The sequence below is a fragment of the Lampetra fluviatilis genome, chromosome 12 (genome assembly GCF_964198595.1).
Source record: "Lampetra fluviatilis chromosome 12, kcLamFluv1.1, whole genome shotgun sequence".
Classification (NCBI taxonomy): Eukaryota; Metazoa; Chordata; class Hyperoartia; order Petromyzontiformes; family Petromyzontidae; genus Lampetra; species Lampetra fluviatilis.
The window spans coordinates 1,064,819-1,080,188 of record NC_136286.1 but is presented as its reverse complement, the minus strand read 5'-3'; the positions used below and the strand labels follow the sequence as shown (position 1 = coordinate 1,080,188).

General features: G+C 53.8%; 1 long non-coding RNA gene across 1 annotated transcript; it reads left to right on the top strand.

The window, feature by feature from the left end:
- Positions 1-5,416: 5,416 nt before the first annotated feature.
- LOC144935013 (uncharacterized) lies at positions 5,417-14,319 on the top strand. Its single transcript, XR_013637243.1, has 4 exons — positions 5,417-5,492; positions 10,519-10,684; positions 13,684-13,857; positions 14,024-14,319. It is a non-coding gene; the product is annotated as an uncharacterized LOC144935013 (long non-coding RNA).
- Positions 14,320-15,370: the final 1,051 nt, after the last annotated feature.

Below are 15,370 nucleotides of genomic sequence, written 5' to 3'. Positions count from 1 at the left end.
AAATATACAGGCGTCAGGGTCGAGATTGAACCCATGACCTCGTGTATACCAGGCGAGGGAGTTAACATCACTCCATTATGACTTGTAATTTTGCCAAATTAATATTTATTTTATCGTGCTGAGTTACTTTGAAAGTCATTTATGACCCGGCTAAGACCACCCACTCGCTGCGCCTGAGACATCGGTTTAAACACGGCGGGGCTGAAACCTGGGTTCGAACCCATGTATCAGCAGTAGCGGCTCGGTACACCCTGACCCATGAGCCACGTGATCACCACTATTTAATAGCGGCTCTTAACTACGCCGATTCATTATCCAAATGGCGCGCTGCTGTTTGCTGCCGTTCATTAAACCCTAAGAGGTGTCTGCTGGCAATGAGCCTTTACTTGCCGATAAATGAAAGTCTACTGCTGCTACTCAGAGGCCAGGACTCTGTTCTGTGTTTCGAAATCGTGGTGAAGTACTCAGGCTCACGATTCTAACTTATGCTGGCAGTGGCTTCAGTTTAAAATAAGAACGTATGTTTCCCTTTCACAATCAACTGCTGGATATACAGGCCTTCTCACACCGTGTCGGTCACGACTATACTTCACCACTCTTGCTAGCGTGCGTTGGAGAAGTGTGGAGGGGTGAGAGGGGCAGAAGCAGGTCTGAGCTGTGGCCAGGAATTCGACTCAGCTCGCCGGGTTTTTTGGGTGTAGTGCGCTAACCCCGCTCCACCCCCAACAACACTTAAAAACGTGCACGGCTCGTGAATTAACTTCGCCGATTAGCACGGTTGGCTACGTACGGTGCGATAGAAGTTCAACATACATATAACATACATACAACATACACACACCCTAGCCATGCAGCTGCCCACGACAGTGCTCGCCTGAGCTGCGAGTTGGAAGCCTCTCCATTGATGGGCGAAGACCTCACAGGTATGATCGTGACGTCACGCGGCTTCACAGGTGAATGCAGTGACGTCACTGTAGTGCATGCAGGAGCGCCTGATTGTAGTTATAATAATGCAACAACAACAAAACATGATTGCAATGTAAAATGCCGTTTCTTCGCCGACGAATTCTCCCTTAAACTCTTAAACTCGTGCTATCGTCCGGCTCGGAGCACCCAGCCTCGGAGCGCATCCACAGAGCCACAAGAGGCACGCGCGTCTCTGTGTGACGCGAAGTGGCGTGGTGCCTTCAAGCAGCCTTGCCGTGTTCTCGTGCTGGCTGGGCGCGTTTGTACTTCGATCTGTACGGGTTTCGGTGCGTGCGACTTCGTGCCGTATATGCGGATCACCTATTTCTACCCCTCAAAAAATCGCTACATGCGGTTTGAATTCACTCAGATGCGTCTATGCGGTCAGACGTGGGCCAACATTATGTATACTGTGTGTGTGTTCTATGTGTGTGTAATGTGTGTACTGTGTATGCATACTGTGTGTGTAATGGGTACTATGTGTACTGCGGGGAGCGGTAGTGTAGCGGTTAGTGCACTGCGCTACGAACCTGGTGACCCGAGTTCGATTCCTGCTCACGGCCGACACCAGTGACGAATATCAGAACCAGTCTTGGGCCTCCCCTAGGTCAACTCAGCCTCAAATGGCTACCTGATGCGGTGTGTAATCATCGCCACTGGGACGACAAGGGCGACCGAGTGTGGTGCTGGCCATCCACCCCCTCGTGTGCCGTTCCGGCCTTCATAAGGTGCCCGTCAACAGCACTTGCCCCAACAGTCTGTTGAGGCTATACGGGGGATCTTTGTAGTTGTGTGTACTGTGTACGCTACTCAGCAGGTAGCTGTCTCCTTGTGCGCCCTTGTTAACGCATCTACTACCACCGCACAAAGCGAGGGAAACATGCACCTCGTTGATGCACAAACTTTTCAATTCGGTACTTAACGTTGCGTTTACGGTATTTGACTTGTTACACGGATGTTAATCCCCGTTTCGCCTTTTGCCCAGCTATTTTACACGGGAGATCCGTGGTGCTCTGTGGGCAACAGCAGCAATAAGAAAAGAAAGACACGGAGAACAGCATTGGTGAGAACCAGTAGAGCCGGCGTGGTGAAGGAATATCGCACAAACTAACAACCGAGGAGTTTACCGGCTCTTCACGGTTGTTTTGAATCGTTTTATTTCGTGTGTGTTGGCTCGAAATAAATGAAGAAATGTGGAGTGGACACCTACAGATCGTGATGATGACGCTGATGTTTGCCTGTAACCCAGACTCGATAATGAACATTGATTGCCCAAGAGGTGTTTTCCTGAGCCACAGTGGCCATCAGCACACCCACGTGCTCAGGGCCCTACCTTTACTAATCCCATTTTAATTATAGACTATAAACACAAACTAACGGATATAAATAATATTTTAAAAAACATCTTAATATGTGCTTACTATAAGATGTATTGTTGCTACAGAGGGTGAATTAGATTAAATACACAGCCATGAATACAGCTGTCTACAAACATATTCGAATATATAAATACGTGTACGGGAATAGATAAATAGATGCAGAATAACAAACAGAAAGAAAAAAAAACCCGCAGCAAAGTAAAGTCTGGGCAAAGTTAAAACCCCAGTCCACGCGCCCGACTCTCGCCGCACACTGGGGGCGTTCATACGACGGAGTGCCCCACTCTGCACAAGGAGAGGGGGGAGAGGGGGGGCGGTTCCCTTCAACCCCTCTCTCTCTCGCTTGCCCACGACGTTGTCTGTCTTTTGCCACGAACGCGTTTTCACTCTCCCTCTCGATCCGACCCCTGCGAGTCCCGAGGACGAAATGAGATCCGTTCGCTGTTTGTGTTTGTGGTCACTCTGTCACTCGCAGTCTCTCCCCCCCCCCGCGTCTCCCCACGTGGAATCTTGCACAGTCAGCGACACCCCCCCCCAACTCTTCCCCCAACACTTCCTCCTCCCCTCTTCCTGGGGCTCGAGTGACTGTTACCTTCCGCGTGGTGGACGGAAGCGCCGTGGGGACCCCCAGCAGAGCCGGGGGCGAGGGGGGAGCGAGGGGCGGGGGGTGAGGGAGGGGTGGGTGAGATACACGTGGGCCGCGGAGAGAGGGAGGGAGAGAGAGAAAGAGTTGCGTTTCAGTTATGGGAGAGAGGCGCGCTGCTGTTCTCAGCTGTACAAATAGAGCGATATTTGTTGAAAGTGTGAGCGGAAGAGCCTCCTGGGACGGAGGACATCTCATCTGGGATGCTCATTAAACTCTCCGCTGCCGCGCGAAATCCCGAAAATGCACTGCGCCCAAGGGCCCAGGGCCCAGGGCGAGTCGCGGGCCCTTTGCTTAAACATCGCGACCAAGCGGGCAACGCTGCCCGTGCCCATTAACCAACTGTTCACCCGGAATTATTCTTCACACACAATTCCTGGTGCCCTCATGGCGTCTTACGTAATCAAGCGCTGTCTCCAGATATAATTCATCCTGTCTCCCTGGCCTTCTTTGTCTCCGCACGGCTGCTGATGTAGCTGCAGAGCATCGACTAGAATCTCACAGCCAGGTGGTCCGTGCCAGACGACCGCGTCAGGAGCAGCAGAGTGCATCGTCGCTGGGATGTCCCCTTCGGATGTGTGGATCGGGGCATTGCGTCGTTGTGCTTTGTACGGTCTGATCTGGATGACCACAATCGCACGCTGGACAGTTTTTTTTTTCCATTTGTGCATCGGGTATCCCGCATCTACTGCCATGATTTGTGTGGATGCCGTTCTGGGTGTCCCATGGGCTCCGTGGAAGATCGAATCCAGTCTCTCTATCGATGCGCGATGAAGAAGGCCCATTTCCCGAAACGTCGACGATCTATCATACACATGTAGACACACGTGTTTCTGTTCGGGAAGTGCCATTGACGACTATCTTTCATGTACATGTACACACACGTGCTTTTGTTCAGGAATTGTCATTAACGTGAGTGTTGAGTTTATTTTAAGTCAGAGGCCACCGGAATTACCGCCGCTAACATCATAGTCCACGGACGGGAATAGCAACCAGTGGTGACGTCTCTTTATCTGGCCAATCAACGTGAATTCAAGAAAGACCAGACGCCCCCCCCCAACCCACTCAGCTCTTCTCCAGCAGTTATCATTCGCACGTAGGCCGTGTGTCCCGCTCTCTGTCACGCGAGGTCGGATCTTCCTTTAGCAGGGGAGGGGGGGTGGGCACGCCATTACAGCAAATCTGCAGGCGACATCGTTGCGACGGCGCTGCCGTGCGTTTTAATTTGAACGAACGGCGTCCAAGAGGACGCGCAGAGAGAAAATGTAGCGATGAAATCAGTTCGGCTGCACGAGGGGCCAGGTGGATGATGACCAGGCAACATTGTGGGAGGCGCGTCTGTCGTGGTGGGTTCATGCGCAGAGTGTTGACCAGGGCGGCTGCGGCGTCGCGATTCACCGTGGCTCTCGACCGACGAGGGCTGCTGCATGATGCACCCTTGCTGCACACTTCCTGCACCCTTGCTGCACACTTCCTGCACCCTTGCTGCACACTTCCTGCACCCTTGCTCCACACTTCCTGCACCCTTGCTGCACACTTCCTGCACACTTGCTCCACACTTCCTGCACCCTTGCTCCACACTTCCTGCACCCTTGCTCCACACTTCCTGCACCCTTGCTGCACACTTCCTGCACCCTTGCTCCACACTTCCTGCACCCTTGCTCCACACTTCCTGCACCCTTGCTCCACACTTCCTGCACCCTTGCGGCACACTTCCTGCACCCTTGCTCCACACTTCCTGCACCCTTGCTCCACACTTCCTGCACCCTTGCTCCACACTTCCTGCACCCTTGCTCCACACTTCCTGCACCCTTGCTCCACACTTCCTGCACCCTTGCTCCACACTTCCTGCACCCTTGCGGCACACTTCCTGCACCCTTGCTCCACACTTCCTGCACCCTTGCTCCACACTTCCTGCACCCTTGCTCCACACTTCCTGCACCCTTGCTCCACACTTCCTGCACCCTTGCTCCACACTTCCTGCACCCTTGCTCCACACTTCCTGCACCCTTGCTCCACACTTCCTGCACCCTTGCTGAACTCCTGCTGCATATTTGCAGAACTGTTGCTGCCCGCTTGCTGCACTCTTGCTACACTCCTGCTGCATTCTTGCTGCAAATTGCTGCACACTTCGCTGCACGCTCGCTGCGCAGAGTGCACCGCCCTCGAGCCCAGGACACGCTGCCTCGGCACGCATCTCCAGCTGGGGAGAGATGTGCACAGTTGGGAGTTATTTGGTTCGAGTTTTTTGTTGTTCTAAATCCGTGTTCCTGCACCCGCGCGAGAGCCCGTGGACACGCGCTATCCGCTGCTGACTGGCCTGCTCTAATCAGCCTGCTCTAATCATAGACAGTGTGCCCAGGAACGGAGGGGACGGTTGCTGGCTGAGCGCCCGGTTCGCACGCCCCCCCCCGACAGAATCCGGGACGGCACGGGGCCACCAGGCGCGCCGCTCCCCGCTCCCTCGCATCGCCGCCCGCCCAGCCCGCCCCGTGCCATGTCAGGTGATGTCAAAGAATGCGTGTTTCTCTCTCATTCCTGGCCGAGAGAATGAGCTCTCGGGTTACCGCCGATAGAAACAAATCAGTGTAAATAACAGAGCGCGCTTCCGGAGCCCGCACGGCGCAGCGCGCGTCTCGCTCGGCTGCCGGCGACCGCGCGGTGGAGGCGAGAGGCGACCCCGGGGTCAGGAGGTGAGAGGACCCGGTTAGCGATGACCTCGTGGCGGGCTGGGTGTGTGGACGAGCGTGTGGGGAGCGGCAGCGTGGCGGGTAGCGCGCCGCGCTGCGAACCTGGCCGCCTGAGTTCGATTCCCACTCACGGCCAACACCAGTGACGATTGTCTGAACCGGTGCTGGGCCTCACCTAGGTCGACTCAGTCTCAAGTGAGTCCCTGGAGCAGTGTGTAAACATCGCCGCTAGGCAGACAAAGGCGGCCGGGCGTGGTGATGGCCACCCTCTTCCACCGCGTTGGCCTTCATAGATGCTCGGTAATAGCACTTGCCCTAACAGCCTGTTGAGGCTATGTGGGGAATATTTGTCTTTGTTTGTGTGTGGAGGCTCACGCCGAGCCGATGCAATAGAGGTCGGTGGTGGTGCGCGCACGTAAAGCGGCGACGTGTGGATGTACGGTGGATCGCGTGGAGAGTTTTGAACTCCCACAAAAAAAACCCGCTGGGGTGTGCGGTGGCTCTTTGATGGCAGTCAGAGCAAGCGGGTTCATCGACCCATCTGTGTGGACTGGCCGAGTGTGATCTCTCGTTGGGTGGGGGGGGGGGGGGTTCTCCAGGGGGCAGGGTGTTTTCCACACAAAATAAACGGGCAAAAAAATCGATCAAAGTAAAAATCGGCCCAACGTCCCGATGCAGGATCCTCCTGGCAGGGAGACTAGAAGCTCAACGAGACTTTGCTCGACACGTGAACTCAGGTTATGATAAAGAGTTGGCCTACATTGACTTCGTAACGTGCACGTTATTTTTATATGTGCGGGTTAAAGTCAAGTCAGCTATTCTGGCTGTACCTGTGTGCGTGTTTAAAAAAAGAGATCCCCCGTATAGCCTGTAACAGACTGTACGGGCAAGTGCTGTTAGCGAGCACCTATGAAGGCCGGCACGGTACACGGGGGGGGGTGGGTGGCCAATATCACGCCCGGCCGCCTTTGTCTCCCCAGTGGCGATGTTTACACATCGCACCAGGTGCTCATTTGAGGCTGAATCGACCTAGACGAGGCCCAGGACAGGTTCAGATAATCGTCGCTGGTGTTGACCGTGAGCAGGAATCGAACCCAGGTCGCCAGGTTCATAGCGCAGCGCGCGAACCGCTACACAACCGCTACACTACCGCTCCCCCCATATATATACACACACATGTTGTATCGCATGAGCAGAAAACACACAAACTTGATAAAGCAACACAATCCTCCAAACGTCGCCAAGACCACACGAGCGAACTAAGGCAAGAGATCTCACCCGACTCTCGCGTCTCGTACACCTCGTTGTGCTGCGCGTGTGCTCTCAACCCACGGATTTTACCGCGCGTAGAACAGTGACCACGTGGTCTGCACCGCGCTAGACACGAACGGCGACACAATGCGAATGATTTACCGAGGAAAAGCCTCAATGAGCCTCGAGACGCTCTGTCAGGAGGGTGCTGCTCCACCGGGTTGCTTGGCCACGAATGCCTCGAGCGGTGCGAGTTCGGCTCCGCGTGGGAGGAGGGGACCGGAGACAGCCCGGAGATAGGCCGCACCGCGCTGCTGGACACGAGGCGGGGGGGGGCACTCGGCACTGCCGCCTCTCGCGGCCGCAGCGCGCACCCTGGCAAGCCCCGGGGGGCGGTACTCGCCCATCCAGGCACGAGTCAGGCCTCAACCTGCTTAGCTGCCCAGATCCGACGAGATCGGGCGCATGCAGGGTGAGTGGGGCATTGCTGTGGTAGGTGTCACACAGGACAGGTGTCACACGTGGTAGGTGACACACGTGGTAGGTTACACACGTGGTAGGTGACACACACACGTGGTAGGTGACACACGTGGTAGGTGACACACACACGTGGTAGGTGACACACGTGGTAGGTGACACACGTGGTGGGTGACACACAGGGCAGGTGACACACACACGTGGTAGGTGACACACGTGGTAGGTGACACACGTGGTAGGTGACACATGTGGTACGTGTCACACAGGGTGGGTGACACACAGGGCAGGTGACACACGTGGCAGGTGACACACGTGGTAGGTGTCACACACACGTGGTAGATGTCACACGTGGTAGGTGACACACGTGGTAGGTGACACACACACGTGGTAGGTGTCACACGTGGTAGGTGACACACGTGGTAGGTGACACACACACGTGGTAGGTGACACACGTGGTAGGTGACACACGTGGTAGGTGTCACACGTGGTAAGTGTCACACAGGGTGGGGGGTGTTCATGAATGAATGGAGCGAGCTGAGATGGAGGAGTTCGCCACTCTCCGAGCGCCCCCTCGCAACGTGTTCCCGTCACGTCCCGGGCGGCGCCTTGGGCGGGCGGCACCCGCGGCTCCCTCCACCCCCCTCCCCTCCAGGCTGCCCCCTTGCCTCCGCACTCTCCACATGAAAGCGTGGTCTCGGTATCTTCCCTCTCCATCTCGGCAATAACAACCCCGCCATCACCTGGCCGCGCCGCCTCGTGAACGCCGCCCCTGTTCGCTCCACAGGCCCCCTTTCTGTGCGGAAAATCTCGACCGCACGACTCCACCACAGCCTTATTTTTGTAACCGTAGCTCGTTTAGACCGCCGAACAAACGCACGGTTATTGACACTTTTTAAAAGGGGCCGCTGTGACCCATTTCACGGTGCCGACGACAAAATGAGGTTGACAGCGAAAATATTGGTTTTGGTGCCTTTGATCCTCGATAAATCCTCAAGAGCGACCTCGCAGGGGCAACAGCGGCGCGCCTGTTGCGGAGCAGGGCCCGTGGGGGCCGAGGGCCACGGCGCGCGAGCGGTCCCCGCGGCGGTGGCAGCGGTGGCGGCGGCCCGCGGGGTTCCCCCTCACGGCGACGAGGTGCACGAGGGTGGAGGCCTCGAGGAGGAGCGTGGGGGACACAAGTCTCCGGCGCGTGGAACCGACCATTGATTCGTAATGTGCCGAACCGGCCCGAATCTCGACGTGACGCCAACCTCCGTCGTGAATCTCCAGTCGAGAGCGATCGCCCGGCCCAATCACGCGGACCCTAGCGCGTGGCCTACAACTCTCGCACTGATGCCACCCAGGTCTTCGTTGTAACCCTGGAGCGTCCGCCCTGCACAAATACCCGAACCTTGACTATCGCACCTAACCCCGAGCTGTAAGGTTATTATCCTACACCCGCCGATATTAACTTTGCACCTCTCACACCTCGCGCTAACAGCAACCTGGGCGACACGGACACTCCCTCCCGAACTCGAACCTCCAGCCTCAACCCGAACCCGCTAACCCTGACGCCGACCTTCACACTCAACTCAGGACCCTAACCGTAGCCTCAATCCAGAACCCCTACTACCATATCTCCCTATAAGTATAACCCTGACCATAGCCCCTTAGATACTAACCTAGCCATGACTAACCCATATCAATTTAAGTGAAGAGCTGCACGGATCCATTCGCCTTCAGTCCCGTGCGCGTGTGTAGCCGGGAGCCTGTTCTAACCCGCGACACCCACCGCCACGTACCGTTCCCATGAACACTGCACAACAACAACGTTGTAGGGCAGTGCTAATATTATATATACTGTAGTATATGTATAGTAGTGTATATATATTAGGCTAACGTTCCAAGCAACGGCCCTTCTTCAGAGCGCCGCTTGCCCCTCTGAGGCCCCTGCTGCTGCTGCTGCTGCTGCGTGAGGCGACTCGGGGCTCCACTCGGAGTGGCGGAGCGTCAGTGGGTCGCACTTCGTTAAACGCAAAGGCTAATTATGATCATCGTCGGCGGCAGCAGCCATGATTGTCCACTGCTGGATGAAGGCCTCCCCAAAGCCACGCGTCTCGAGGCCCTGCGACGCCACGAGATCCATCGGACTGCTGCTCGCGAGTCGATCTTCTCGTCGCGCAATGGCAGCGGGTCCATCCAGAGACGACAACGATGTCCTCGGTGGCTATCACACTCAACATGTATCGTTATACGTCATTAATAGATACATAACAAACACACAACGAGGGTTCGCCACCTGCTTTGCCAGTGAGACGTCGGATAGCGGGGTATGGCTGGGGATCACGGTCCGCTAGATACACCCCCCCGCACCCCCGTGGGCTCACCACGCGAGACTTCCTGCAGCCCGCGGCGCGGTGACGAATGTGGAAGGGCGATCACAGACACCCCGCTGTGACCGCTTACATTAACCGCTGCAATACTGATGGATGGAAGCCGTCGCCGACCATCGCGGGGAGGCACCGGCTCCCAATGAGAGCAGCAGCAGCAGCAGCAGCGGCGGTAACAAAAACACGCACATTCCCCTCTCTGACGCTCTCGGTGCGACCGGAGCGTGAGCGCGAGCGACCAATTCACTTGACGCATCGTCCGCCGCCGGCAAATGTTTCCCACGGGATTTCATCGCCCGGGGTCTAGGGTCGCGGTGCTTCCCAAAACCCCAGTCGATACCCGCGTGCCAAGGCGTCCGGGTCGCCCCCTACCCCCACCGCAACGGAGTCGAGGCAAGCTGGGAGCTCTTGGGCTTTGGCTAAGACCGCTCCGTCAGCGCTCGCTCGCTCGGCGCGCTGTTTCCGCGGCCGCGATGATGAGGAATCGGCACGGGGAGAGGGGCGAGGCGTGAGCGGCGAAATCTCGCGGCCTCGCGGCTGCGTGGCCCTGCCGAGTTGTGACTGCTCCCCACGCCGCGGGCAAGGCGAACACGATGTTGATGATGACGAAAAACAAGCATGGTGATGTGATGATGGTGGTCATAGTGGGAGTGTGATGATGATGATGATGGTGGTTGTGTTGTGATGATGGTCATGATGATGATGATGGAGGTGGTGGTGTGATGATGTTGATGATGATCAAGGCCATGTTGGTGGTGGTTACGTGGTGGTTGCTGGTGGGTCGGGATGACAATGATGGCGATTGCGGCGATGCTGCATCCACGCGCTGAGAGAAGACAGCACGCGGTGTTGGCAGCGGCTGACAGCGATGAAGGGGAGGAGTTTACAATGAGATGAGGGCGATACTGGGTGAGTGATGATGGATCCACCCGCACCCACTCACTCCCATGTCACCCACCCTCTCACCAACCCACCCACTCACCCCCATGTCACCCACCTTCTCACCAACCCACCTACGCATCCCCATGTCACCCACCCTCTCACCAACCCACCCACTCACCCCCATGTCACCCACCTTCTCACCAACCCACCTACGCATCCCCATGTCACCCACCCTCTTACCAACCCACCCACTCACCCCCATGTCACCCACCTTCTCACCAACCCACCTACGCATCCCCATGTCACCCACCCTCTCACCAACCCACCTACTCATCCCCATGTCACCCACCATCTCACCAACCCACCTACTCATCCCAAAAGAATCTCCTAACACACATCACCCATCCACTCACCCCCATGTCACCCACCCACCAATATACTCACCCCCCATAGCACCCACACACTTACCCACGGATCACCCACCCACTCACCCCCAGAGCACCCATTCACCCCCGTGTCACCCACCCTCCCACCAGTTCACCAATTTGGCCTCAATTTGCCGAAACATTCGTTATGCGGCGACGGAAAACAGACCGGGCCACGAAGTTTATCGCCGCCTTGACAATGATGCATGTCACCCTCTCACCCGACCCCCCGCCTCGCCCGGCCTCCTCCCCCCTCCGCCCTCCCACAGCCAGCGCGCGCTCATAACCTCGTACGTGCGTACAGAGTGAATACATACATTGATACACGTGTGTGCAGAGTGAATACATACATTGATACACGTGTGTGCAGAGTGAATACATACATTGATACACGTGTGTGCAGAGTGAATACATACATTGATACACGTGTGTGCAGAGTGAATACATACATTGATACATGCGTGTGTGCAGAGTGAATACATACATTGATACACGCGTGTGTGCAGAGTGAATACATACATTGATACATGCGTGTGTGCAGAGTGAATACATACATTGATACACGCGTGTGTGCAGAGTGAATACATACATTGATACATGCGTGTGTGCAGAGTGAATACATACATTGATACACGCGTGTGTGCAGAGTGAATACATACATTGATACACGCGTGTGTGCAGAGTGAATACATACATTGATACACGCGTGTGTGCAGAGTGAATACATACATTGATACACGCGTGTGTACAGAGTGAATACATACATTGATACATGCGTGTGTGCAGAGTGAATACATACATTGATACACGCGTGTGTACAGAGTGAATACATACATTGATACACACGTGTGTGCAGAGTGGATACATACATTGATACATGCGTGTGTACAGAGTGAATACATACATTGATACACACGTGTGTGCAGAGTGAATACATACATTGATACACGCGTGTGTACAGAGTGAATACATACATTGATACACACGTGTGTACAGAGTGGATACATACATTGATACATGCGTGTGTACAGAGTAAATACATACATTGATACACGCGTGTGTACAGAGTGAATACATACATTAATTCATGCGTGTGTGCAGAGTGAATACATACATTGATACACGCGTGTGTGCAGAGTGAATACATACATTGATACACGCGTGTGTACAGAGTGGATTCATACATTGATACACACGTGTGTACAGAGTGAATACATACATTGATACATGCGTGTGCAGAGTGAATACATACATTGATACACGCGTGTGTGCCGAGTGAATACATACATTGATACACGCGTGTGTGCAGAGTGAATACATACATTGATACATGCCTGTGTTCACCGTTCGAAACTTCAGCTGGGGCATTCCGGACAGCTGCTCCGGCAATTACTTGAACGCGCTACATCCATCTCGTCGTATTTTGTCTTCATGATTTTGCGTTGGTGTGAAGAAATATAGGGTACAGTGATATAGGATTATTATGAGCATCCATAGTTGTAGTGCCTTACGCCGATAATCTCGACTCCAAGGCAGCCTCGTAGCGCTCCAGTTGATGTGTGTGTGTGTACGTTGAACTTCTTTCGCACCGTATGTAGCCAACCGTGCTAATCGGAGGTGCGGGGGAAAGACAACAAGCTAAACACAAAACGATGTTATCACGAAATGGGTTTTCCATCGAGATCATGTAAAAGTGCATAGCTCCAGTGGCTTCCTAATATCGGAATTAAGAGCGTTCCAGACGGCCGCAGAAGCACGTATGGAGTGAGGGATGAAGCCACGTACACAGACAACAGGGTGATTCAACAACAAACATATACGCAGGTTAAAGCACGTTACTGAGAGAAAAATAATGCATAGACGTATTCTATGGTTATTTCGGTAAAGTCACGTAGATAGAAAAAATAATACCAATAGAATAATAAAAATGAAAATAAAGTGAATAAAAAAATATCACGACGTTTCGATCGCAACATTTGTATTTTTTGTATTTTATTGTTGTACATGTTTCTATCTACACGCCTTTACTTAAAAACCCATATAATTTGAATTCCTGCTGTCACGAAAGTTTTAAGTCAAAATTTAATGCATAGACGTTTTAGCCCATTGGCCTTCTTAATGAAATGTGCTAACACAAACTAAAAACTAAACTATAAACTAATTTATTTTACCAGGACAGGCCCACTGAGCTATGCATCTCTTTTTCCGAAGCGACAGGCCACAAATGACAGCTCAACGAAGTGGCTTGTCACGTGGAAATGTAGAGCAGCCAAAGACTCTGAACGCGTGATGTCGATTCTAAATGTGGAAGGAAAATCCCGACAACCCGGAAAAACATCCACGCCATCACGAGGAGGGAGGCGCACAAACTCTAAAGATTCAGCAGGCGTCAGAGTCGGAATGGAACGCACGACCTCTTCTATACCAGTCGAGGTAGTTAACATCTCGCCACCCCGGCGCTGTCATCAATTTTAAATTTCATTTTCAGATAGATGATTGCAATGCGTTAACGTGTCCTGACTTTTGAGCCACCCTGTATGTGTGTGTATAGACATACTGCGTGTGTGCGTGCGTGTGTGTGTGTGTGGTGTGTGAGTAAAGCTCGATGCCGAGGTGCGAGTCCGGATCGTTGACATTGAGGGGCGCGTGTAGCGGGGAGCACGTGACCGCGCGAGGCGTCGCTGCGTGTGGCTCGTGGCGCGGCGCGTCGCTGCCAAGGGGTGGCGCGCCTTGGTCGAGCCTCACGATTGAGTGGCAGCCGAAGGATGGAATTATGTGAATACACATATATTAGTTTTTTTTATATACAGGGTTTCCCTAAAGTCGTGTACTTTGATACTGCAATTAAAACGTTAACATTGTCTATTCTTCAAGTTAATATTTTATCTCTTATCGTTATTAACATCTATTTTTCTTCCTCTTCTTCCTCCTTGCTTTACAGATCGCGTTTAAAAATGGGAAGAACAAGAATGCCCGAATGAATTGAGACAACACACAATTGATGACCGTTCAAAGATTACACGTGTAATTCATTTTTTATTTTTTTATTCCACATTCTCCCTCACATCATACATCGCAACATCCTGACTTTCTTGACGGCATTACCAGGGGCATCGATGTTATCAGGCAAACTGGACTCATCAGAGCAGGTGGGGGGGGGGGGACGCACACGTGTAATCTTACCAAAACAATCCTTAATTAATTTCAAAATATTATGAATTTATCATGCATGAATGTTAATGGTCATCACTTTCAACATTTGTTCAAGTTAATGAAATCATCCTGTGTGATTTGTTAAAATAAATATAATGACCCGATGTGTCCTGACTTTTGAGCTACCTGTAAACATGACGTGTGTGTATAGGTGTATACGTGTATTGTGGGGAGCGGTAGTGTAGCGTTTAGCGCGCTGCGCTACGAACCGGCAAGCCGAGTTCGATTCCCGTTCACGGCCAACACCAGTTACGATTATCTGAACCGGTTCTGGCCCTCCCCTAGGTCGACTGAGCCTCAACCTGAATGCGCTGTGTAAAAATCGCCACTAGGGAGGCAAAGGCGGCCGGGCGCGGTGTTAACCACCCACCCCCTCGTGAGCCGTGCTCGCTAACAGCACTTGCCCTAACAGTCCGTCAAGGATGCACGAGGGATCGTTGTCTTGGTTCGTGTATTCCGGGGGGCAGGAGCGGAGTGCTTCGCACAACCCCGCGCTCCGAACCGAACAGCCCGAGCTCGAGTCCAGGTCACGGCCCTCATCAGTTATCTGCTGCTGGGCATGAAATTAATACACGGCGCAGTGTTTTAACGTCAGCACTGGATGGAGCGGCTAAACCATGCAAACCGGGCGCCGTGGCGGCCTCCATAGGTGCTCGCTAATAACCGCAGATGCCCCACCAAGTGTGCCAAGGCGACGCGGGGGGATCGTTGTCTCTATGTGTGTGAGTGTGTGAGAGTGTGTATGAGTGTGTGTGAGTGTGTGAGAGTGTGTGTGAGTGTGTGAGAGTGTGTGTGAGTGTGTGAGAGTGTGTGTGAGTGTGTGAGAGCGTGTGTGAGTGTGTGAGAGTGTGTGAGTGTGTGTACACAATGGGCGATAAGGCGCCCTGACAGCCCCGTGGGGGGGGGGGGGCGCTGAGGAAGCCCAGGCCGCCGCTGCTCGCGACTTGAGAGTCGCTCCGCAGGAAAGGCGCCGCGTAAACATCGATCGCTCATTCCGGGAGGCGCACACAGCAGCAGCAGCGACAACAGCAGCAGCAGCGACAACGACAACAGCAGCAGCAGCGACAACAGCAGC